The following is a 24,032-nucleotide window of genomic DNA, read 5'->3' as shown; positions in this document are numbered from 1 at the left end:
CAAGTTAATTGACTGCTTTTTGTGGCTTTGGTATACCACAAGCCTAACTGTCCTCTTAGGTAATGCAAGCGTGGGTGTGATAAAGCAGCACAGCCAGGGCTGCGAAAGTCGTTCCAGGGAATATTTGGCTTGAGAGATTTTCACCACCTTTTCTGCCCCTGGACTGGCTGCCAAGTAAGTGTCAATAGCTGTCAGGTCTGGTTGGGAAAGAGTGAATTCCATCAAAGTTTAAATAATAAAAATAATAGGAAAAGCCACATTGCCCTGCAAAGACCAGCTATGCAGAACTGGAGCCTTTTTACTGTAATATTTTACAATATTATTTTTGTCCTGAACTCTAAGCTGGCTGCAGATTTCCTTGACCAAATCTCAGCACTCTGCAAGTTGTCTGATCATCTCAACCACAGCAGAACACAGAATCAGAAGCCGCCGTCCAGGTCAGAGTGCCTTGATGCTGCAAACCAGCTGCTGAAAGGCAGTTTCAGCCTCTGAGAGCCTGTGATATAACCTGAAAAAGTAAAGAAGGCTTGATAACAGCATGACCACTTGAGATGTTTTACATATATATGTATGTATATGTAGCTCAAAGAGTGTTTTGAAGGAAGTCACTGTCATCAGGTGGGAAGTGGCAGGGAAGTGGTTTCCCCAGGGGCTCACAGCAAACCAAGGAAACAAGAATGGCCACACTGGGACACACTAAGTGTTCTTTGTAGCACAGTGTATCTTCCCAAACTGTGACATAGTCTAGCCTATTGGAGAAGCCTTGTTTACACCAATATGAGTGCATTAAATGACCGAGGACTCATGCCACAAACACAAATTCATCTCTCCACCAACAGGGTTGCTGTGGTCATTCCCAGTGGGAGCAGACCATGGCTCTGGAAATCTCCTGACCTCTACCTGGTTTTCTTTTGACAGTGCTTGTTTGCTTGAGTCAAAACCACACCAGGGAACATGCTGACATTTCACATTTGTGAATAATTGTGGGACAGTGCTTAGAGGAGGACCTGGCCCTCTATGAACACCATCACTGGTTCTTCTGGCTCCTCATAATCCAGCAGCAGGCAGTTACGGGAAGGAGGAATGGGCTAGGGATCAAACTCCTACCTGCCATGTGCTAATGCAGTGTTATATTCATTCAACCACACTGGGGAAGCTGACTTCAGATCCTCGGTTTCGGGGTGCCTGATTCCTACTGAAACCCACCCACTTGACTCACACCTCTGCACACCCCATACCCCAACATCTCCCTTCCACCGCTGGAACCGTCAAGCACTGCACGATTCCCACTCCAGCTCTTCAGGTCGAGGAGCTGCAGAGCAGTCAGAGAGCCATTCTGTGCCCAGAAACACTCACCTACAGCAGAGAGGGAGCAGAGCATCCCCTCAGAGGAGGTCTTCCACCTTCTTGTGGCTTCCAGGAACACCCAGGCTCACGCACCCCCCATCCCGCTGCCCTTTGGCACGAGGCATCAGGGCTGGAGTCCGCAGAGGCAGTGGAGACAGAGAGCAGGCTGTTTACAGGGAAACAATTCAGCCTTGTCTGCAGTCACGTTTGGCTCCAGCACACAGGTCTCCATGCAATGCCTGGAGAAGGTCACGGGGGAGGGCGGGAGACAGAAATATTTTGTGTTCTTCCAGCCAGGCTGGAGCAATTCGATGACGGTGACCCCTTGAATCCTATTTATAGTTTTACGAGAAACAGGTCATCGAGAGAGACAGAACAGCCCCATGGAAGGACGCAGAAGAGATCTTCTCTCCTTGGCTTTCTTACAAATGCACCATCAGTCCCAAACAAGTTTCCTCATGACTGACTACCTCCCCTTACCCTGTTCAAAACAACCTTCAAAGCACAGGGCAAGAAGAAATGGGAGATTTGTGAGCCGAAATGCATTTACTTCTCTCACTTGAAAGGGGCCAGAATGCAGGGACTGGTATTAGCTCTGCTAGCTGCTATTAGCTCTGACTTTCCTCTTGATGTCATGGGAGCCTAAAAAGTGCTAAGCCCTTCCTTACAGCCAGGTCCCAGGCAGCAGCCTCAGGAATAACTCTTCCCAGGGCAGCCGTGAATCTCTGGGCCCGATCGGGGGCTGCAGATGTTTGCACCCCTGGACTGCTGGTTAGAAGAACAGCAGAAAGCTGGGGACAAGCGCGAGGAGCTCCTCTCCTTGCTCTGCAAAATTCAGCCAAAATTGCTGGAGGAAGAATATTGCATTTGCGGGGGCCATAAAATTCTCATGCACAGAGACACCAAAGCTCCCAGAGTGCTTTACCTGCTGCGTGTGCTGGATGCCCCTTTGGCTGGGTGAACCGAAATCAAGTTCATCTGGGAAACACAGCAGCATCCTCTTTCTAAGTGCACACCAGGCAGTTGAACAAACATAGAGAAATCAGAGCAGAAGATTCAGCTACTGAAAGTAACATTTTGTATGAATCCAGGCTTCACGCTAAAGCCACTTCTGTGGTTGCAGAGGGTGCTGGGAGACCTCTGATAGCGCTGGTGTGAACTGCAGTGGAATGCACACCTTACCTGCAGGCAGGGGGGGGTCAGAAAGTCTTAGAAAATTGGATATTCCTGTGACTGGTGCACAGAGGCACAACATCTGGCAAAGCATCTTGCCCAAGTTAATATCAGGGCATAGTATGGAAAACAGGTGGTTTTTCATCCCTATGAATCTTCAGCTTGCATGGGAGCATCCTTGTGCAGCAGCCACATGGCACGTTTGACACCTCGCATCTGCTGCTGCCTGGGGTACAGCACAAGCCAGAAGTTTGCAGTTGCTTCTGCCATAAACCCAGCTTGAACACGTGTCCTGTGGATCAGGGGTGTGCACCGACCCTGATGCTCTGCTGCTGGGTCCCACTGCACCTGCACACAGCTCCTGGGGCAGCGTGTGCATAGGAAGGTCCACCAGCCCTTCACCAAGCAAGGCGATTTTCTGGAAAACTCTACTTTTCCTATTCATTGTCTGACTTGACACCAGGGCTGGCAGGGGATGAGATTTCATCCACCCCTTCCTGCCCTTCCCTTTGCCAAGGACCTTTCCAAACCTTTGTCCAGCTCCTCTTGCGAGATCCCATGGGCTCACAGGCATTAGCCTGTTCCCCCTTAAAATCCAAAACACATCTTTTCTCATCAGGGACTTATGGCTGGAATTACTTAAGTTAATAGAGCAGTTTAATAAGACAGTGCTGGCTGCACTATCCACAGGAAGGGTATGTTTTACTACTCTGGAGGCAGAGAATACAGTAGTGGCTTTCAGACCCTCAGACTCCTTCTATGTATGTGGCTAAGAAAATCAGAGCAAGCCTAGATTCCCCCCGTTTATCTGTCACAAAGCCTTGGCCAGGGATAGAAGCTGATATTAAAGGCTTTGGTCTCCCCAGCCAGCAGTGACAAAGGCACATGACAGCAACAATGGCCAGGCAGGAATGTGAAAAATTAGTCTGAGCAGAGCCCACTGCAAAAACACAGGAACTCTGGAAAGTCACGTTATCCCATGTCTCTGTCAGTCCCACACAGAGAATTGGGGAAAGCAGGAGCTCTACTAAGACAAAACAGATGCTTCTTCTGAGCAGGCTGCTCTTGGAGGGAAAGGCATGGTGTCAAGGCTGTTATACCATGACATTGGAGTGTTTTCAAAATGAAAAACAAGTATACAGGGTAGTTGGGTGTCAGGGTAGCAGGAAGGCTTGTGTCAGGCTGAAGGAATTGGCCAGCAAAATGCCTCCTACTTCCCTGCCTGCCTCTCCTTCCCACCCATCTGCAGACAGCCCCCTCCAGTGCACATCTCCTCCAGTGAAAGGACAGCAATGATGGCTGGGGCGGGAGGGAGGTGTGACGGGCACAGTGGGAAGGAAGGCTGGAGCAGGAGATTGTGCTTCCATGACAGGACCCCAGAAAGGTCCCTTTGAGCCCATCCCCAACATCACTCCAGCTGCTCTTATCCTTCCACCATCCCACAGCCTCGTCAGCACCACAGCCAGCCCTTCACCTGTAACAGGACCATCCTGTGCACTGCAGGGTTCTGGCGCTTTTCTGGGCTCCCTGTGCAAGCCCAAGTTCCCAGTCTGTGGCTCTCCACCCGCTCCTACAGTCCAGCCCACAAGCAGAGATGCCGGCTCCTCTTCCAAGCTCATTGCCCATGGTCGTCCACGGAGTCCTGCAGCCTGAGCAGCCCTCCGCCCACCCCAGGACACCCATAGCTCCTCCAAGTGCCTTGTGCATCTAGAAAGCGAGGTTTGCTTTTGACTCTGACATGAGCATAGATCTGTGGGGATGTGTGTATTTGACCAACCACCCTGGCCCCATGGTCTGACCTCCACAAGCAGTGCGACTTGCACAGTTTCTCTGTTGACTTCTCCCGAAGGTGTATGAAGAAAAGAGGCCTTACCAGGAAATTCCTTTGGTCTTTTCCTAAGTCCTTGTATATCCACTTGTGTAATTTCCTCTTCCTTTCCTGTCTTGTAAACGTATTCAGAGGTAGTCTCAGAGTCTACATTTTTTGCTTTTTCATTTGATTTGCCTTTTCACTCAGATTTTTGCTTTAGCACAGAGGTGCAGAGCTGTCTTCCTGGACAGCAGAGAGCTGGTGCCTCTGCCCAGCAGCTGCTTTGATGGTGACACAGAAGCCAGGAGACACCACCTTCTGGGCTGGAGGTGGTCTTCTCCTTAGTGCTGCAGGGATGGATGAGGGGACTCATCCTGTGTCCAGTCTTTTGCCTGAATTAAACAGGACCCGTGAGGGTTTCTCTTCTCCCTTTTGCTCACACATGTGAAGAATGAAAGAATTTTTAAGAGAACCTTTTCCCCCTTTGTCTTTCCATCCATTAATAAATCACTATCTCTAGATTCAAATCTTTGGCAAAGGGTCACATAAAATACTGTGGATTCCTCCATTCCTGTCATATCTGCTTTCTCTAAGGAGCCTGTTTAGATGTTGATCCTCCTGGGTCCAAGGTTGCCTCTCCTTCAATCCATATCCCTCAGTGGCCACCTTCAGATATGGTCCAGAGAGGCTGTGAGACATTAGAGCCACCAGCTTGGACTTTCATTGTGAGCAGTAGCAGGCTGTGGTGGACCAAGCATGGTGACTAAGACAGTGATTATCAGGAGCTGTTATATGGATTATAACGCTTCAGAGCCCAGAGGAGCAATGACCGAGAAGAGACAGGGAAAAGGTCTGTCAAATCTTGGGACGCATGTAGAAAAGACACAGGAGCTGGAGATTTGCTTTCACTCGCGATAGGAGAACTCTGTCAAATGAAATAAGCAGTTTTTAGGATCAAGGCACACAGAAAGAAGAGGTGCTTCTCAAAGTGTGTGGTTAACCTGTGGGACTCCACACAGAAAGATGCTATGCAGATTAAGCACCTGCATGGGCTGAAAACCCAACTGCACAAGCTCATAGGACGAAAGCCCTTCATGGTCTGCTAAATGTAAAGTCCCCTCGCTCAGGAACTGCACGTCGCAAAAGGCTGGGAAGTATTCTGAGGACTACCACCATGTGTGTGCCCTGTTAAGGACATCATTGTCCTTTCAGCATCATCCTGGCTCACCTCCACCTGCTCATCCATTGCTTGTCTGAGCCCTGAGTACAGAGAGGGAGCAGTGCAAGGTCCCAGGGTGCAGGACACCCTGTGACAGCCGAGCCCAGGAGCAGTGGGAAGTCTAGCACAATGCCATCCTGATCACAGGATGCATGCCACCATGATACAATTTCACCAGGATGCATGCCAGCACGACACAAATTCACCATTCAATCCTAAGAGTCCAATAGAGAGTACCTTAAACTAAGCACTTCCTTTTATTCTCTTTTCTTCCATGTTCTTCAGTTCAGCTGTGATGACAGCACTAAATGGAGCCTCCCGCTGCATTCGGCTCCCCTACCCCAGGCTTTGCCAGGTCAAATTGAAATTCACAGACAAAAAACAAGCCCTTTGCATTAGATTTTACAGTATCTAGGCTGAAACAGGTAGACCTCCACTGGAGCACCAGACAAGCAGCAGGTCTGCCAAGATTTCAAGACCACAGGCATTCAAACCCATGTGGACAAATCACAAAAAAATAAACTCCAAAAAGGATCAGAGAAAAAAGAAGGATCAATACCTCGATAACAACTTTTCCTTCCAGTCCCAAGTGTACAGCCCAATGCAGCCCAGTATGCTGTCATATTTATAAGGTGTTGAAGAGCTCCTGATTCCCGTCATACTGATAATTCATAAAATACAGTGAGACTACGAGGGAATAAGGCAGTGTGTCCATGTTCCTGCAGGCCAGATGGTTTCAGAGAAATAGAAAGGTCTGAAGACAAGAAGTTTTGCTCTGGATTGGGTTGGAGTGTCTGAGATGTGGTTTGGATACAAATAAGGGAAGAAAAATAGAGAATTTTATAAATGCTTGCAAAGAAAATAAAAGCATTTGTTTGATTGAAGTGCGTTAAATGACTCATTTTCTTATGATTTCTGTCTTTTTTAGATTGTGTATTTGAGATTTGGATCTAGGTACTAATGTCATGAAAATTTAAACTTTCTAAACTAAAAGCTAAAATTAAAAAATCATGTTTTACAGTGAGCAGATGAAATACTTTGCTCAGAATACATCGGCAAGGGATGTTTCGGCATGGCCTGATCTTTTCCCAGGATTTTCTTCCAAAATGAGGTGCCTGTGAAACACGTCTCTGTGTTCAAAGCACTCCAGTTTCAGCAAACTGCATCCTTATGGAATCTGCTTCTCTTGCAATCTCTCCAACACTGTTTTACAAAAAGTGCTTCTAACTCTGCCACATCACCCAAACCATGGCACGATGGCTTATAGTGCTCCAGCTCCAGGCTAAACAAAAGACTTCATGATATCCCGCTCCACTCGAGAAACTAAACCTCAGCTTTCTAGTGTCAGGTCCTGGAAGGGACATCAAAGGCATGAAGATGCATCAGCCTGGAAAAGCAGTGACTGGTCTAGGACGGAGATCTGTGTATCCCGGCTGAACTAGGACAAAGAAAAGTTATTGTTTCTCCCACAAAGCCAGGGTTTGAGGGTGCGTGAGAAGTTGGGCGTGAGGTTCACACAGACAGAAGACAGCACTTTCTTACACCACACTAGGTCATTCCTTGTGGTTAGAAGAGATAAGAGATGTCCCTGGAGGACATAATCTCCAGATACAAGATCCCATTGCAATCCCCAAGTGACAGCTGAAGGCTGGAAGGTCATAACCAGGGGAGGCATTGCTCGTGTTTGTTGTAGTCCCTTTCTCTATTTGAGCATCCATTGTCAGCCACCATCCGAGACAGGACAGAATTAGATGTTGGTGGCCGTTCGAAGCTGAGCTGATGCTTTTCTTATACCTCTTTTTCCTATTATTTTTCTGGTTTTTTTTCTTTTCTCTTCTTTCTTTCAAATTTCTTTTTTCCGTTTCCTCTGTCCTCCTCTCCTCTTCTCTCCTCTCCTCTCCTCTCCTCTCCTCTCCTCTCCTCTCCTCTCCTCTCCTCTCCTCTCCTCTCCTCTCCTCTCCTCTCCTCTCCTCTCCTCTCCTCTCCTCTCCTCTCCTCTCCTCTCCTCTTCTTTCCAGCATTCATAGAATCATAGAATGATAAAATGGTTTGGGTTGGAAGCAACCTTAAAGATCATCTCATTCCAACCCCCTGCCATGGGCAGGGACTCCTTCTACCAGCCCAGGCTGCTCCCAGCCCCGTCCAACCTGGCCTTGAGCCCTGTCTGGGAGGGGGCAGCCACAGCTTCTCTGGGCAACCTGGGCCAGAGCCTCAACAGTCTCATGATGAAGAATTTCTTCCTTATACCTAATCTAAAACTCCCCTCTTTCAGTTCAAAGCCATCACCCCTTGTCCTGCCACTCCTTGCCCTTGTAAAAGGTCCCTCTCCAGCTTTCTTGTAGGCTCCTTCAGGTACTGGAAGGCTGCTCTCTGGTCTCCCCACTGGTTTTTAAAGGTTGCTTGGTGAGGTCAGCCTAGAAACTCTTGCTCAGCTTTTTGAGAGGTAACTGGGCCTATGCTGTTCTCCACACAAGGGAAACTACGGCCACCTTCCCACTGTCTCAGGATCTGGGACAAAGTAACTCCCGTCTTGGAAAAAACCTTAGTCACACAAAGAAAAGGTCATTTGCACACTATTAACCAGCTTTGACGTTGGTGTTTATCCTCGTGCGTCTCAAAGTAGTCAGAGAAACTGGATTGCTGAGCCACGTGCAGCAATGCAGTGGTTTTGTTTTTGTGGGTGGTTGCAGCTGTTTCATGCTGCCTTATGTTATTACCTAATGAAGGGTCTGGCTGCATTGCTTTTGACGGGGCAGGACTCCCAAGATACCTATGGCCCTGATTCAGAAAAGCAGTTAAGCACATATCTAACTAGAACACGAGTCAGGGAAGGACATGTGTGTGTCCCATTGACGTATGTGGGAATTAAGCATGTGTTTAAGTGCTTTTCTGGCACATGATAAGGTTATGGATGAGATGATATGACATGGTTTCCTGCACAAGCCAAGACATTCCTTACAACCCTATATTCTGACTTGTATCAGAAAGAAATTTCCAAATACAGGCTACTAAACATAGTTCCCCAAATTATCACGTTTAACCTTTAAACAAATGTGGTATAGTTGTTTAAGGATGCTGAGTATGGGAAGATCCTTTTCACTTAGGTGTGGCAATTACAGATGGGGGCACATCACCTCTGAAGATTAGACTGCATCTGTCTTGGGGCTGAAATACAGTTATACAAGATCCTTGCATTTTTCCCACATCATAAAAGAAAGCCTTTGACTTTGCTTACTGCTCCAAAACTCTCTGGAAGACCCAGGAAACACCATACTGTGAAATAGGATGGAAGATAACTGGGTTCTTTGGTTTTCATTCTTATCAGTTAGACTTTTATCTTTTGTCTTCAGTGGCAAAGTACTGGAAGATGCTGTGTGTTTCAGTTATGTTCTTGGAGGAATAGGAGAAGACAGATGCTCATTTACCCGTAGCATCTGTAAGATATGTAGGTTGGCCTAGGCCAGTGTACTGACAGGGGTCTCCACTGGAGCCCACAGGAAAACATTTCTTTTGATCTAATGGTCTGAGCTCCTGTCATGCACGTGATAGTTCGGATCACCCCTGCTCAGTAAACTGTGCAGACGCTTTGCACCCAGAGAACTGAGCTTGTGGGAAGCGAGGTAGAATATACCCACAAAATCCAGAGTGTGGGAGTAAGAATTTGAGGCTGTGGCTGTGTGAGGCACCTTCACAAGTGGATACTGCTTGGCTTTGAGAGGCAGAAGCTATTTGCTTACATAGGCTGACATTTTTCCCTTAAAAAAATTAAATTCCATCTGCCTGCAGATTAAAAGAAAAATTTCTCTGCTGAGTAATCCTAGACTGTATTTCATCCTTCTCCTTCTACACTGGCATATCAAGCTGTAGTAAGGGACCTTCCACTCATAGGCAGTCATTCAGTTTTTGTTGTCAGTGTGTTCAGGATGATGAGTGGTTTTAAAGTAGCTAGAGAACGATGAAGATTTGATGAGAATTGAAATAGTAGAAATGCATGCTAACATGCAAAGGTGAAGGGATAAATACACAGCCTTCAGAAAAATTACCATAGATAGGTAAACTGGGTATGTGTGAGGTATTTGCATAGACGAATATCAAGTTAAGATAAGAGGGAAGAGTGGTTGTATTGAGCTGGAGCACCTAACCCAGTACCCCATGTCCAGTGGTGGTCAAGGGCAAGTGAGTGAACGGCTCAGTAAGTGTCCTGTCTTGTTATTTACTACTGGGGTGACCTTCTCCCCGAAAGTCCCACTGGGGGCTGGAGGGTACCACAGTCACTGCATTTTTCTGCTCTCCATGCCCAGATGTTCTGCAGAACACTCACGGTAATGCTAGCCAGCTTCCACTTTTTACCTTCCCAGTGAATTATGACCCTACGATTTTTGCTCTGTAAAGGCTGAAACCTCAGAGTTCACAGGGAGTTTAGTGTCTCCATACGGTGAAATGCCGTAGCAAACGCATTTGGCTCCAGCTGCACTTATCGCACAAGGCAGGCTCAGCGCTGAGCTGAATCAAGTTAGCTTATCAGGACAGGCAGCGAGCAATTTCTTCTGCAAAGAAGAAAGCAGAGCAACACCCAACACCAGGGCCACGCTTGGCTTTTTTCTTTTGAAATGATCATAAACCTCTGGCAGATCCCTCAGCTCCTTGCAGCACAATCAGAGCTAACCAGGAAAAAACAGCTCGGTCAATGGCGAAATGTTCCTCAAAGATTTACAAGGTTTCCTGTGGTTTTTGAATGTAGCAATTACATTCTATTCCATGCAGTTTGCACTTTGCTCTCAAGGTGGAAAAGCCACAGGTCTGGGATGTCTGTGTGTGCATGCGTGCATGTGCTTGGGAAAGGAAAATGCAGGATGGGTCAACCACTGGATGGTCTCACACAACCTTCCCAAGAGACTTTGAGGGTAAAACATTTCTGAGATCTGCTTAATCTCAGCGACTCTTCTTTTAGTGCTGTAGGTTCCAAAGAGATCGCTGCTGGCTGAAATGCAGTTTCAGATCTCAAGGATGGTCAGCTACCTAATTCTCCACTTGTTTCCATGGACAGTCCGGAAAGAAAATACCTTTCAGCTCCTGGGAAGAACTTCTGGCAGAAGTGGGGTGTTACTGCCCAGGATGCATTCCTCAGAAATTTGGGCTAGGATATCATGTCTTGGATACGTCTGATGGGCGGCGTGAGAAATGGAAGTAAAACCACCAAGGCGGGTTTGAGACACGGACAAAGAGGCAGTCGATGACACTGTTTCCGCACAGTCTTCCTATAAAAGAGCATTGAAAAGATGTTATTCGTCTTCCTGAAGAGTCCTTGACCCCCATCTGAGAGAGAAGCCGGGCTGACATGCTGTGTGTGCCCAAGGAAGCAGCCTCTCTCCAGAAAGAAGGCACAAACTGAGCAGACACGAGGGCTGAACAAAACCCACTCAAGCTAGAAGCAACCACTGCTTGAAGGAAAACCATCCCAGAGAACTAGAAATATCTTCTGCAAATTAAATAGAAGACCTTTTTTTTAAATGTGCTCACACATACATGTGTGTGTGACAGTATGGATCCGCATTACTTTACTGCAGTTGATTCAGACCCACAGTTCTGGGGCTGGGACAAAGGCAGAGCAAAATTAAAGCCCCTGACCAAGGGTGGCATTTCCTTACTCACCTCCTCTTCTGCCTTGTGCATTAGCCTAACCTAAGCCAGAAGTCCTGGGTTATTTTCTGTGACATAGAAAGTCAAAGACAGCAAATGCCTGGCTTGCATTGCTGGAAGGGCATTCCTCAGAAACTTGAGGCTCAAAATTTCATCAGCACAAATTATTTTAAATATTTGGATGAAAAAGCAGACATTATTTCTCCCAAAAATTAAACCTGAGATTTTTGCATAATTACTTCTTTCCAGCAATTGTGATTATAAAACCTCCATCCCCAAAACAAAGTGTTGTGAGACCATGCAAAAGCTGGCTTTGTACTGAATTTTCATAGCTCTTCCACTGGCACGTCAGACCTTCCTTTGGTTTTACTTGACATCTGGATTGAAATTTCACTCACCAATGGAGAGCACACTGTTGAACTGAAAATGGAGTCACCAACAGAGTGTAGCAAACTGTTCTTTCTCTTACTGTGGTGGAAATCAAGACTAACTTCATTTGACTAAGAAATAATAAAGCTGATGTACGGGAATGAGTTAAACTTTGCACTTCATTAACCCCTCTAGAGACAGATCGGTCCAAAATCAGGGAGACATGGCCTTCAGACACATTTGCTTCTGTTAGACCTTACACTTGGCATTCAGGAGCTGGGACAGGCAGAGATATTTCCCCCAAGGATAGGCATGTGACTGAGGAAAACATTGTTTTAGCAAAATTTAGGTATGTAATAGGTATAAAACAGCCTGTTTCCCGTTTCAATCATCCCCGCTCCCTCTGCCACCCACAGAGAGAGGAACCCTTGTAGAAAGCCTGTGATTCACCACAAGTAGGAGAAGCGACTCACTGCTGAGGGTGTAGCATCTCCTCTTTGACTGTAGAGGAAGCCAGACAGCGCTTGTAGATTACACTTGGAGACCTGAAGGGAGGGGAGATGAATCCCTCCTTAGCCGCTCTTCTCGTCTCTGCCACAACTCCCAGGATTTCCTCAAGTCATGTCCTCTGCAGGAGACCAGATCTGTGTTCCGCTGCCTCCATAGCAATGGCTAAATGGATCATCTCTCCAGGTACCCATCTTTCCAAAAGTCGTCATGACGTGTGGCCTGTTTTAGCCCAATGTCCTTCTGTGCCTCCATTTCCCTTCCCTTTCAGGCACGGGCTTACTCACACTATTTCCCCTTGAACAATACAAGACGACAAGACACCCTGTTTTGGCAAAGCATGCTGATGTGGGCTTACCTTATAACGTTCCCCCAAATCTCTTTGAAGTCCACACGAATTAAGTAGTCACTAAGGCACTGTGCTGAACCAGCAACTCGTTCATTCATGCTTAAAAAAGTCCTCTGAGAACCCTGGCTGATGCATGCCCTCAAGTGTCGGGGCACCATTACTCCTAATGCATGTCAGGTGATTGATGGTGGCTCCGGTGATAGCAAATGGTTCAATCAGCCAGCACTGGCCACAAGCTTATAGACCAGAAGCCAGGCAATGGGCTTTTCTTGGTCTACCAGAATTGCACCTTCCTACAGAGCTGCAGAGTGCCAGCAGGCTGTGGAGGGTGAGGTGGGGAGGGTCTCCAAAGGAAGTGAAGCTAATTGATTTCCATCTCCTCAGAAGACACTGCTGCTGGTGTTTCCAAACTCCCCCTGTTCTTTACTTACCCTTTTGCATCTCAGGGGATGCCCCATGACAAATTGGAGTTCTCTGGTGAACCGATAGCTCCTTTTTTTTTCCCCTGCTTTTTTTTGGTGCTTAAGATGAAAGATTTAAAATGCAATAATGTTTTGTCTAAATTCTTGTGGAAATAGCTTATGACCTTTCATAGAGAAATGTGGTTTCAGCTTTCCGGTAAGAGAGCTCCCAGCTAATGATTTAGCTCTATTTTCTAATAAATAGTTGGCAAGAGACAACCACTCTTATACCCTTTGTCATTAGGGACCTATTATTTATGACTCAGAAATGAATCATTAGGCTTGGCAAACAGCAATTTCTTTGTGGCCAATGTATTTTTCCACTCAGTAGCAGAGTATGCTTGTAAATTCTTCCTAAAAATTACCATTAAAGTATCTCCAAATAGACTCTCCCCCACACTGCCATAAATTTTCTCCACTTTTGTGACTATTGGTGGTCTTCCCACCTCAGGAAAAAGAGTTTCTTTTTTGTTCTTAACGCCTTTCACATTTCCTTCCAGCTAATTACACTTTTATTTAATAAGGTAAATGTGTTTTGTTTTCCTTACGGTCTCCCCTTTACAGGATGAAATATTTCCTTCTGACAGAGCCTTCCTGTCTTCCGTATCCTGGCTAACTCAAGAACTCTGAGCAACTAGAGTTGGAGAAGACATTTGCACTTACACTTACTTGGTGGTGTTCACTTGCCAAGGGCTTCAAAAAGTCATTTTCAGGGGAAGGCATGATGACACATGCTGGACATACATCCTCTGAGGGGCAAATTTCCCCATATTTTGAAAGTGTGTAGGAAAAAGAGCAAGCCAGCAACTCATTTGCTCTCTTCCGTTCATTCTTAAACCATTATCCACCTAGTTGAGCCCCTTCTTGAGTCTGCTCCTTTCTCCTACTGCGAGCACATCTGGAGGGACATACTGTTGCCCAGTTAATCAGGACAATTAGAAAAAGCTTTGAGGAATATGAGTCAGGATGCAAATTTTGCTCACTCGTGTCTAAATCCAGGAGACTGTTTGTTACTGAAGAGTCACCCCAACTGTAGGAATTTGATCCCAGTACCAACTTTTCTGACATTTGGGAAAGTAGATATCACTGGTGGAGCAGCAGGATATGTGAGACTTCTGAGCAGCAAGCAGAAGACAAGAAATTTTGAGAAAATTCAGGGGGGAAAAAAAGAGCAGCTAGAGGCTTGTGAGCATTGCAGCCCCATGCTTACCACCCAAAAAGTTGGAATAAACCTTGCTGTCTAGATTCACAAATTTTAATACTGAAGGAACCACTAGATCACTTCATCTGGCCTCTTTCAGAGCAATTTGCTCTGCAGCTTGGCATCCCCTTAGTGTCTCCTTACCTGTAACATCAAGCAAGGACTGCTCAGCCTTGGCTATAAAGCAAAAGGAAGTTTTGAGGCAGGGGGAAAAGGAATATTAATACTTGCTAGTGCAAAATATAAAATCATTCCTGGCAATAGTTTTTGCTGGCAAACAACAGAAGACTAGCCTAATCCTGGCCCAAAAAGAGAGACAGTAATGTTCTTTTCCCAGTCAAAACAGCAATTCTTACTTAAAATTTAGGGTTTCGTCAAAAGTTCTCTTATTATTCATTTTTTTACATGGAAAGCCTATAGGTAAAACACATAAAATGTACTAAAATAAATAGATTTCAACCAAAGTTTTTTAACCAAAGTTTACTTCCTGGGTTGTTGGGTTGGGTTTTGGGTTTTTTTCTTTCCTTTTGGGCATATAGCAGAATTTTATTTTCAAGAAGGTGCCTAGAAGTCAGTTAATAGGTCAAGGGAGAAAACAGAGAAGTAAGGAGAAGAGCACTGAAACTTTTGGGGAACAAAAGAAGGAGCAAAAGGCTTGGGTGAGCCAAAAAGACCTAGGTTGTTGCACAGAAAAATATAAATTGCAGTATTAGACAAAGTTTCACAAGGTAAGAAAAATTTTAAAAATGGGTTCTGAGAAGAGGAGCTGCGAACTTACAAACTCCTTAGATGCCTCCTGGATTTGCTGGAAATAGCTAGCAGTAATTAAGCAACCTTAACATGAAGCAGGGGAAAGGAGAAGAGGTAGCTAAAGATTGCCACTGGAATATATTTGAGCTGGAATATAGAAAAAATAAAACACACAAAAAATCTTTCTGAAGTCTCGAATTCAATTTTTTAAATACCACAAAGTTTTGAAATAAACCTTTCTACAAAAATCTGGACAAAAATAACTTATTTTGGTCCAGGATGTGTCTGAGCATCTGTCATATGGAGAAGATCACTGTGTTCCCTGTTGGATCAGCTCAGAGATCCATCTCATGGGAGGGTCTGCTTGCAGAGATGTCCTGACCAGACACTTTAAAAGCAGCTATGAGAAACTTCTCACAAAAAAATTACTGTTTCACCTGTTTATGGAGAAGATTCCAATTTATTCTTTCTTCCCTCTCTCCCAGTTTTAGTCAGACATCAGTGTTGTGCTCCAAGTTAAAAAGGGATCTGTTTTCTTCCTAAACCGTTCCCTATTTCTTCTGGTACTTTAAGTCTTGATGATTTTGCTCTCCGTAGAGATGACTAAGCCTCTGTTGACTCTTGCTGAGCTTTTCAGCTATGGAGTAGTCTTCAAGAACCAGAAAGGTTTCTCTAGGTTGAGAACGCAGTCACGAATCTGAGAACGATACCTTTGTGAACCAGGTTCAACCCTTTCAGAGGAGAATGTGTGCAGAAGAGCTGGGGTTTTTTTTACAAAAGATGACATTTGTCTCTGCCAAACTTGAATATAGCATGAACTGAACCAACACTGAACCTTAACTGAGGTTTGAAAAAGTTTAAATAACCTTTTTCTACTCAATATTTTCATTGTACCTCAACACTTTCCAGTTCAGGCCCGCATTTGAGAGCGTATATGCCAAAATTATGGAGAATAAAAACAAAAAAAAGAAACTTTAAAAAAACAAAACCACCACCCACAGAAGAAGCCCCTTCTCTCCTGGGCATTCTTGGACCAGCTGGAAGCTGAATATACTGGCAATTTCTCAGGGAATGAAAATCTACAGATCCAGGAGGTTAAATAAGCACCATCCAGGTTCTTGTTTGTTCAGTTGTTTGCCAAAACCCAGAAAGGAATACAATGGAAGAGTTTATCTTTCCACTTTTTTTCTAGCTGTTTACCTAAATCTAATACCACTAAATTACTCTTGTTCCTGGAGATATGTAATTTTCCTACATATTTAGTAAGGGTGAGCATGGATCTGGCTTGTAAGGAAAGACCCACCTTATGGACTTCGGTTGCTGATAGGGGGAGTATCTTGTCTGACATTCGACTCTGGAGAACAAGTCCTTGCACTGCAGGATTTGCTGATGTAAACATAATCCCTACGACTTGAGTTCTCACGGTTTCCATGTTACCTTCCTACCACACTTGCCTTGCTAAAATCAAAGGTTTGCTCTTGACCATCTGACTGCTAGGACAGAAGACAGTTAGGGATTAGCAATTTAAAATTCACTTAGCAATATCAGGACTGAAAATTTTCATACATGCAACTAAGATAAAACAACAACATGCAGTTAGGTAGACGAATACAGGCATGACTTAAGTTCTAGTTTCACATTTGTGAAAGCTGGAATGACCATACTGAGTTCCAAAGACAGAGAGAGAGAGATGCACACATGGGCTTTTCTCCAAGTCAAGAGCCCTCACTACAGAATTAGCTCAGATTTTTGTATTTGCACTTGGTTCGTGATCTTACCTGTCTACACAACTGATGCCTCATTCTTGAGCTTGGAGGCCCACTGGAGATGCTGTGTTCAACCCACTGAAGTGCCCCTTTGCAGACCTAGGGAATTGTCTTGACTGAGTTGAGTAATCAACAAAACGTTGAACAATCAATTCTTTGAAGGGTTACATGTTTTTCATCTTTGCAATCTGCTACATACAGAAAATCTTTGTGCACCCAGGTAAATGTAATCCAGGTTAATCTTTCCATACCTACCAGCTCCCTTATGCCTTTGACGTGTAAGTGGTGTACCAGAAACCGTGTAGATGGTGAGCCACGTCTAGTCTCCTGGAAGCTTTGATTTTGCAGGTGGCTGCCATTACTTCTGGAGAGCTAGACTTTCTTATCTCTTCTGTGAATCTGGCACGCAGGCAGTGGGTTCATCAGCTCCACACTAAATCCAAAGAAAATTCAGTGCTAGGAGGAGATGGAAATCCCATTTGTGAAGGGTATAGCAAACAAGGCAATACCTTCTTCTGCCAGGCACAAGCAGGACAGCACCTTGGCAGCGACAACCCACCCCACACTTGTCTCTGAGAGCACCAATTTCATGGCCCCTTGGACAGTACTGGGCCAAGCGCTGTCCAGCGTGTTGCTACCTTTCACTCCTCAAAGACATCCCTGCTCCTCCAGAAGTGGTGCTGGAGGCAAAAGGCCATTCTATTCCCCACGTCTGACCACTTTCTAGTTTGCATTTCTTTTCCTTCTTATGGTCTTTTTTCTTAATATGGTTCCTCTCGTTGTTTTCCACGCGTGTTTGTCCTCGCCATGAGGAAGAGCACCGCCTCTTTCTTACCCTGAAATGCAAGCAAATTGGACAGTCTGTTCCACAGAAAGCCCCGGGGGGCAGCGGGACATTATTTTAGTATTGTTTACACTTCTGATCATCAGGCCCAGCAAACGCCCACAGGCTGGAAACCCATCCTAATTGTTGTGAATTGTTTTGGGTTTTTCCCCTGGTGGAAAAAAATCTGTTAGTTATTAATCATCACCAAAACCTTGGTTTTCAGCAGTGCTGAGATGTCTATATTGCATCCAGGGAGTGACAGACATTGCGAGAGGAGGCTGTATCATGGGGATGCAACCGAGAACCTGGCTCCAAGAGCTATTTAAGTACCTCAGCTCCTTAAAGTGCCCTGCCACGATGTTCTCAATAGATAAAGTCGCTTTTGGTCATAATGGTCCCAAAGGGAATATTTTCTTCAAATGTTCCCACCCTCCAGAAAATTCTGAATTAGCTTCTCCTCTTCCTTCCAAAATCCAGTAAAACAAAGGCATTATTTATAATGTAATACAAACTGGAGACCAAATAATAAAGCATTAATCTAGCCATTTATGCTCTCAGATTCTGTCATCTTTTCTCATGCATTCTCATCTATCCATTTATTTATTTAACCACCCTTTCCCGTACACACATTATCAGTTATCACTGTATATTTGTCAGTCCAGGTCTACACATGCATGCAAACACAAACACCAGTCTTTGGAACAACAACAGACCTGATTTGATTCAATGCCATCCATCCCCACTCCAAAATACTCAAAAATGCAGAAAACACTTAAAGTCATCATACATAGAAAGAACTGCCTAGGTTGCCTTCCTATAGCATATATGGAAAAGTAGAAGGATGTGGGACCTACTGTTGGTTCAAATGCATCTCTGAGCTCCTGTTTGGAGCTACTGCAGAAGAAGCTGTTCTTCAGAAGGAGCTGCAAAAATAGTCTGCTCTGCTAATTGCACGACTGGGCAGGCAGGGAAGGAAGGAAGGAAGGAAGGAAGGAAGGAAGGAAGGAAGGAAGGAAGGAAGGAAGGAAGGAAGGAAGGAAGGAAGGAAGGAAGGAAGGAAGGAAGGAAGGAAGGAAGGAAGGAAGGAAGGAAGGAAGGAAGGAAGGAAGGAAGGAAGGAAGGAAGGAAGGAAGGAAGGAAGGAAGGAAGGAAGGAAGGAAGGAAGGAAGGAAGGAAGGAAGGAAGGGAGGGAGGGAGGGAGGGAGGGAGGGAGGGAGGGAGGAAGGGAGGGAGGGAGGAAGGGAGGAAGGGAGGAAGGGAGAAGCATTTGGTCCTAAGGACACACAAAGCCAGCACCAGCATATGGTCCCGCACAGCCTGAGAACAGAGTATTGCTGGTGTGGGAAATGGGCTGTGGAAGTCATTGTTCCAAGCGGAGGGTACAGCTCCTACGTCTCACCAGCACCCTGCAAAGCAGTGACCACCTGCCAACAATCACCGTGTCTTAAAATGGTTTCAAACTGGATGTTTATAAACAGGTATAAATAGATTTTTTAATGCTCTCTCCAACTCTTTCCCTCCCTGAGGTGCCCCTAAGAAGACAGTGGAGACAATGTCTCCTAGGAAGAAGTGGGGCCATATTTTGGTCCTGCCTCTAGTTGTACCCTCATTTGGGGAGAAATGCAGATAGGGGAAGGGAGGATGAGGATGAGGATGGGGGGTTGTTACCTACAACCACAACATCCATTCCGCACAGTATCTGCAAAATGCAGATGCCTCTGTCCATCCTTGAAACGCTAAAACAGCCATTCCTCCTTGTGAAGTACAAGTGACCACCCTCTGGTACTTCCAGCAGACACATCCTATCATCCTAAATGGCCTCCAGCTGAAATATAGCTCTGTCTCCGAAAAAAGGCCCAGAGCTGCACAGCTCTGTGCACTAAACCCTGACACATTGCTGGAAAGGTCTCCCTCACAGCTCTTCCAAGAATAACAAACCTTTGCAATATGCTCTCTTATATCATCAACAATTAAGGACAGTAACAATCCAAACAGCTGTCTCTCCAGGGATGGAAGGAGGGAGGGAAGGAAGACTTATTAGACCCTTGAAGAAATGTAAACCCAGCACTGTGCTGGCCTTGGAGTTTCTGCCTGGCTTTGAGAGGCTCCGTGCGACTAGGATGCCTGGTCTCTTCAGCTGCAGCATGGCTCTTGAGGGGAATCGATGGTGCACCCTGAAGCTGCCAAGAACATAGCCTCCTTGGAGAGAGATGCTGGGATCAGAGTTTGCGGCATCTCATGCTTCCTCTTTTTGTATTTTTTTGGACCTGGGATGGCATTGATCTCCATCCAGCCCATGCTGTGGAGAAGGTGCATTCTGTTCATTAGACAGCAGCATGGGGCTCTTTGGTCCACCCGCCTATTGGGTTGCTCTTCCCAAAGCCCACAAGCCTGGTTCAGGGTACAAGCAGGGCCATGTCATTTGCAATTATTTAGAAGCAGCTAATTCTGCCCCAGGACAGCTGAATGGGTGCAACAATTGCTTTCCCGGGCCTTGCCAGCCCTGCTCTCCTGTGATGTGGTTTGACGGGAACAAGGAGCCTGCTGGGAATGGCTCCGTGGTGTTGGCTCATGGGAACTCCAAGAATGGAGCAGACAAACAGACTCTGGTTTTCAGCTGCGCCTGAAGATCTGTTGGCTGCAAACAGGGCTGGCTGGCTGTTTTCTTTAGTGGAATTGCTCCCATGATTCTCCTGGAACAAGTGTTTCACCCCCATGAGAGGGGCTGCAGCTTGCTCTCCTCCCTGTCCTAAGGACAGCTTGCCTGCTGCCTTGTGTGAAGACATGGGACATCAGAGCCATAGCCTGCGGGGTGTGAGAACAATGTCACACCTCCCCAGCCAAACAAGCCCTTCCATGTGGAAATAAGAAGAAAATGTTCATAGAAATGGCTTGTCCCATCCTCTGCCCCTGTTCCTGCTCCCTTCCCAAGCACCTCGGGAACTGCGGGAAACCTGTCTGATCTACTTGTACGTCATCAGAGGAAGGACGAAGGCTGGAAGTGGTTGCTCTGCCATTTCAGGTCGCTGTTAACCTACCCGGGCTCATGCACTGGCAAAGGTTTTGCAACCCATTCTGAAACTCCAAAGGAAAATGTTGGATTTAGGCCTCAAAGATGTGGGATACAGCTCTGCTAAAGGCATCCACCACTTCAAGCAGCCCCCCCAGACCAACTCTTTACCCACCCACCCTAACATTGCACAGAGGTATTATTTTGCTCATTACTGCACAAACCCTGCCCCAGCTGGTGTCATTGTGTGCCATGGGACAATGCCCATCATGAGCACATTCATCGGGTAGTTCCTTGTTAACCACAGCTTCACAGCTCTGCTCCATGACGAACACATGCGAAGAGCAGCCTCTGTTAACTTTGTACTTTTTGGCACGGTTTGGCTGACCAAGTGGTTCAATATTAATCACACTTTCTTCTTAGGTCCCCGTTGGACCTCCACGTGAAGCCAGGATCAGACCCCAGGTTTCTCAAACCTGGCTCCTCGCCTACCTGCACTGCTGGGCCAAGGCACGTTCTGAGCAGGGCTGGCGGAAAATTTTGTATGGGACAATTTTCCATTGGCAAACGCTGCATCAATGAAACCCAAATATTTGGTGGGTGTAGCTCAATTTCCATTAAATTCTTGACAGAAATTGTCCAAAAAACTCCCCTCATCACTGCAACTTTGAATTTGCCATTTCGACTTTCTCCTTTTCCTTAGGATTGCCAATGTATTTTATCTGATAAGGCAAAGCCCACTGTGTGTAGACCTTGCTGCTTTGTACAGTTTTATTTTGACCTTCAAAAATTGCATTCAGTAACAGCTTTGACATTGCATAGCATGGTGCTATTTTGATGTAAAGCATTTCTGTCTTGTTGGAATGAAATCTTCATCATTGTCAAAAAGAAGCAGCCATATACTATCATATAGAAATGATCCTACAATGTTGAAACACAACAAGTCGATGCTATTGACAAGAAATATTTGAGTATTTCCAACCAGCATTTTTTTGGAAATGCCATTTTACATTAACTTTCAGATTTTCACTTCTGTGTTCCAATTTGGAATGAAAACAGAAATACAAATGCTGGCATTTCCCCTGGGAAGGGAATTTAGTTTTCCGAAAAGTTTTAGCAATAATCTGAGTTAGAGGGAGACGTTTTAAAACTTGTTATTAAAAATTATTGTTCTTCCAGTAAAAATGGTGTGAAAGGCATGGATTCAAATATATATTTACAGTTTTTTATGTTTCCCCTCCATAAGTAACATATCTTTTTACAGATATATTTCACCTTCCTCGCACTCCTTTTTCATTACGAATAACAGACATTTTCATTCTTAGATGATCTGATCAACCTGATCAACCAAACCGTGAACATTTGTTCTTAAACTTTCATCTAGATGAGACAATTGCTGCTTTTATTTCAAAACTGAAAAAGAACTTGTGTGTAAAAGCTAGTCTGTTGGTGTTTTTTTTTTCAAAATACGCCGTTAGATTCAACAAAAGCAGTACCTCTTCCTCCAAGCCTTGCATAATGGTTAATCTAAAACAACTGATGCAAGAAAAATGCCTGGTTTTCTCAGTGCGTGCAGCAGTTATGCTGAGGTTGCGTCGCATACAGCCACAGTACTGGTTTGAGACCATGACAACAGCCGCAATGAGTCAAGCTAAAGGTCTTACCCCAGCTCTGACAGTGACCAGCACCAGATACCTAGGAAAAGTGCCTAAAGAGAGTGAGATTAGAGCAGTCCTCCGGGATTGTACTACCCCAGGCTCTAGGACTCAACAGTTTCGGAATTTACTAAGATTAAATTCACATCTGGACTATCATTCTTAATTACCATGAATGGATTTATCCTCCCTAATTTATTTAAATTCTTTTAAATTCAGTGGGCTGAGACATGTTAAAATAATTCAATCTGAATTATAATTCATAGTTCTTTTTACTTTAGAAATACATGGGGGAAAATATTGCTTGCAGGGGAAAAATAGTCTCATCTTAACTTTTTCATATTTAAAATTACCTTCCTTTTATCCCTTCTATCACAGCCTAGTGAACTGCATTTTAACCAAACAAGAATGTCTGTATATTCAATTTGGATGAATAACCAGTATTTGGATGCTTCTTTTAACTACATAATGCTTCATAACTGAGCTGGAAACATCTCTTACAGGCAGACCTTTTTTGGTCAAAATACTGTTGTCTCTATCTCCTGTCAAAACAGTAGAATTTCTTCATTGTGCACATCAGAAATGTGTGCATGTATTTGTGGGGGAACCCATTTTGGAAGAACAGTTTTACGTGACACTGATGCAGTGCACCTGTTGCATCCTCTCTCATCAAGACAGATAAGGATGCAGGGAAGACAGCACAGAAAATAGCATGATATTTTGTGGATAAATTGCTCTTTTTGTGTTTGCAGTCATAGGTAGGGCTGAAGATTTAGGTTCCTAATCCTAAAGCAGTCACTTAATGGAGAAGAGGCCTATCAGAAAGGAGAGATGCTATGACCAGGAAGAAATTTCAATGAAGTGACGAAGATAAGGAGCTGGTGGGGGGGATTCTTGGTGAGGAAGTGATGTCTAATTCATCATCCCATGAAATCTAAAGCAAAAAAGAACCATGAACTGTAATTCATATTAAATTATTTTAGCGTGTTCCAGGCAACCTCTGACGTTTTTCTCTCCTGTTCATAAAATCAAGAGCAGTTACCATAAAATATGTGGACGGCTCTTTACTAACTATACATGAAAACGAGCACATATAAAGGATCTCTAAGGAAAACTCCTGGGTCCAGGCTAGCAGTCAAGCCTGGACCCTTAAATCTTAATAAACTAAGACACGACTTCTTCTGGACAGGGATCAGGAGGAATCAAAGCCAATCATTTTCCTGGCTTGGATCTTAAATGCAGAACCAGCCTTCACTTGGGATTAGCAAGCTGATCTTCTAGCCTTAAATAAAATAACCCATAAAGTTAACCTTGCAACACATACTCCTTTTTGGCGGGGAGCAGGGTTAATTGGCATGTTTGTTTGTTTGCTTATTTTTAATACAGACAGGTCCAGTGAGCCAAATTCATCCCACACGTTACTCAGCTGACCTCAGCGGGGTTATTTTGCATTGACTTTGACAGAGTTGTGCTGGGGCGAATTCATTTGCAGACCTGCCACCTTCCATGAAATGGTTACCAACCTTCCTTGCTTCAGGGAAAGTTCCCTGCCTAGCTGGGCTGCCAGGCCCTTTCCACTGCTGCCTCTCCCCGCAAAGGCAAGTTCTTCAAAAGTTCCCTAAGCCCGTGCCCTCACGCAGTGTCTCTACACCAACATGGCCCATGGGCTGCACCCTTTCCCATGTCCATGTTCCTTTGGCTTCTGCACGGCTCACACTCAAGGTCATACTCGAGTCTGGAGCAAGTCCAAGCTCTCGGGAGAGGCAGAGACTGACCATGCTCATAATAAAACAGTGACTCTGAGTCCTCCTGTACCTGGACAGATTATTCCTGAGCATCTCCTCTTCTTTTGCACAGAGGGTAAACTGCCTGGTTATGTCTATACTAGTAAGCAAGGTGTAAGGAAGATAAGGTCTTTTGTACCAGCACACAAGCCTCCACATACTCTT

The sequence above is a fragment of the Opisthocomus hoazin genome, chromosome 5, assembly GCF_030867145.1.
Source record: "Opisthocomus hoazin isolate bOpiHoa1 chromosome 5, bOpiHoa1.hap1, whole genome shotgun sequence".
NCBI classification, from domain to species: domain Eukaryota; kingdom Metazoa; phylum Chordata; class Aves; order Opisthocomiformes; family Opisthocomidae; genus Opisthocomus; species Opisthocomus hoazin.
The sequence above is the reverse complement of the archived record's forward strand: the minus strand, read 5'-3'. Positions refer to the sequence as shown.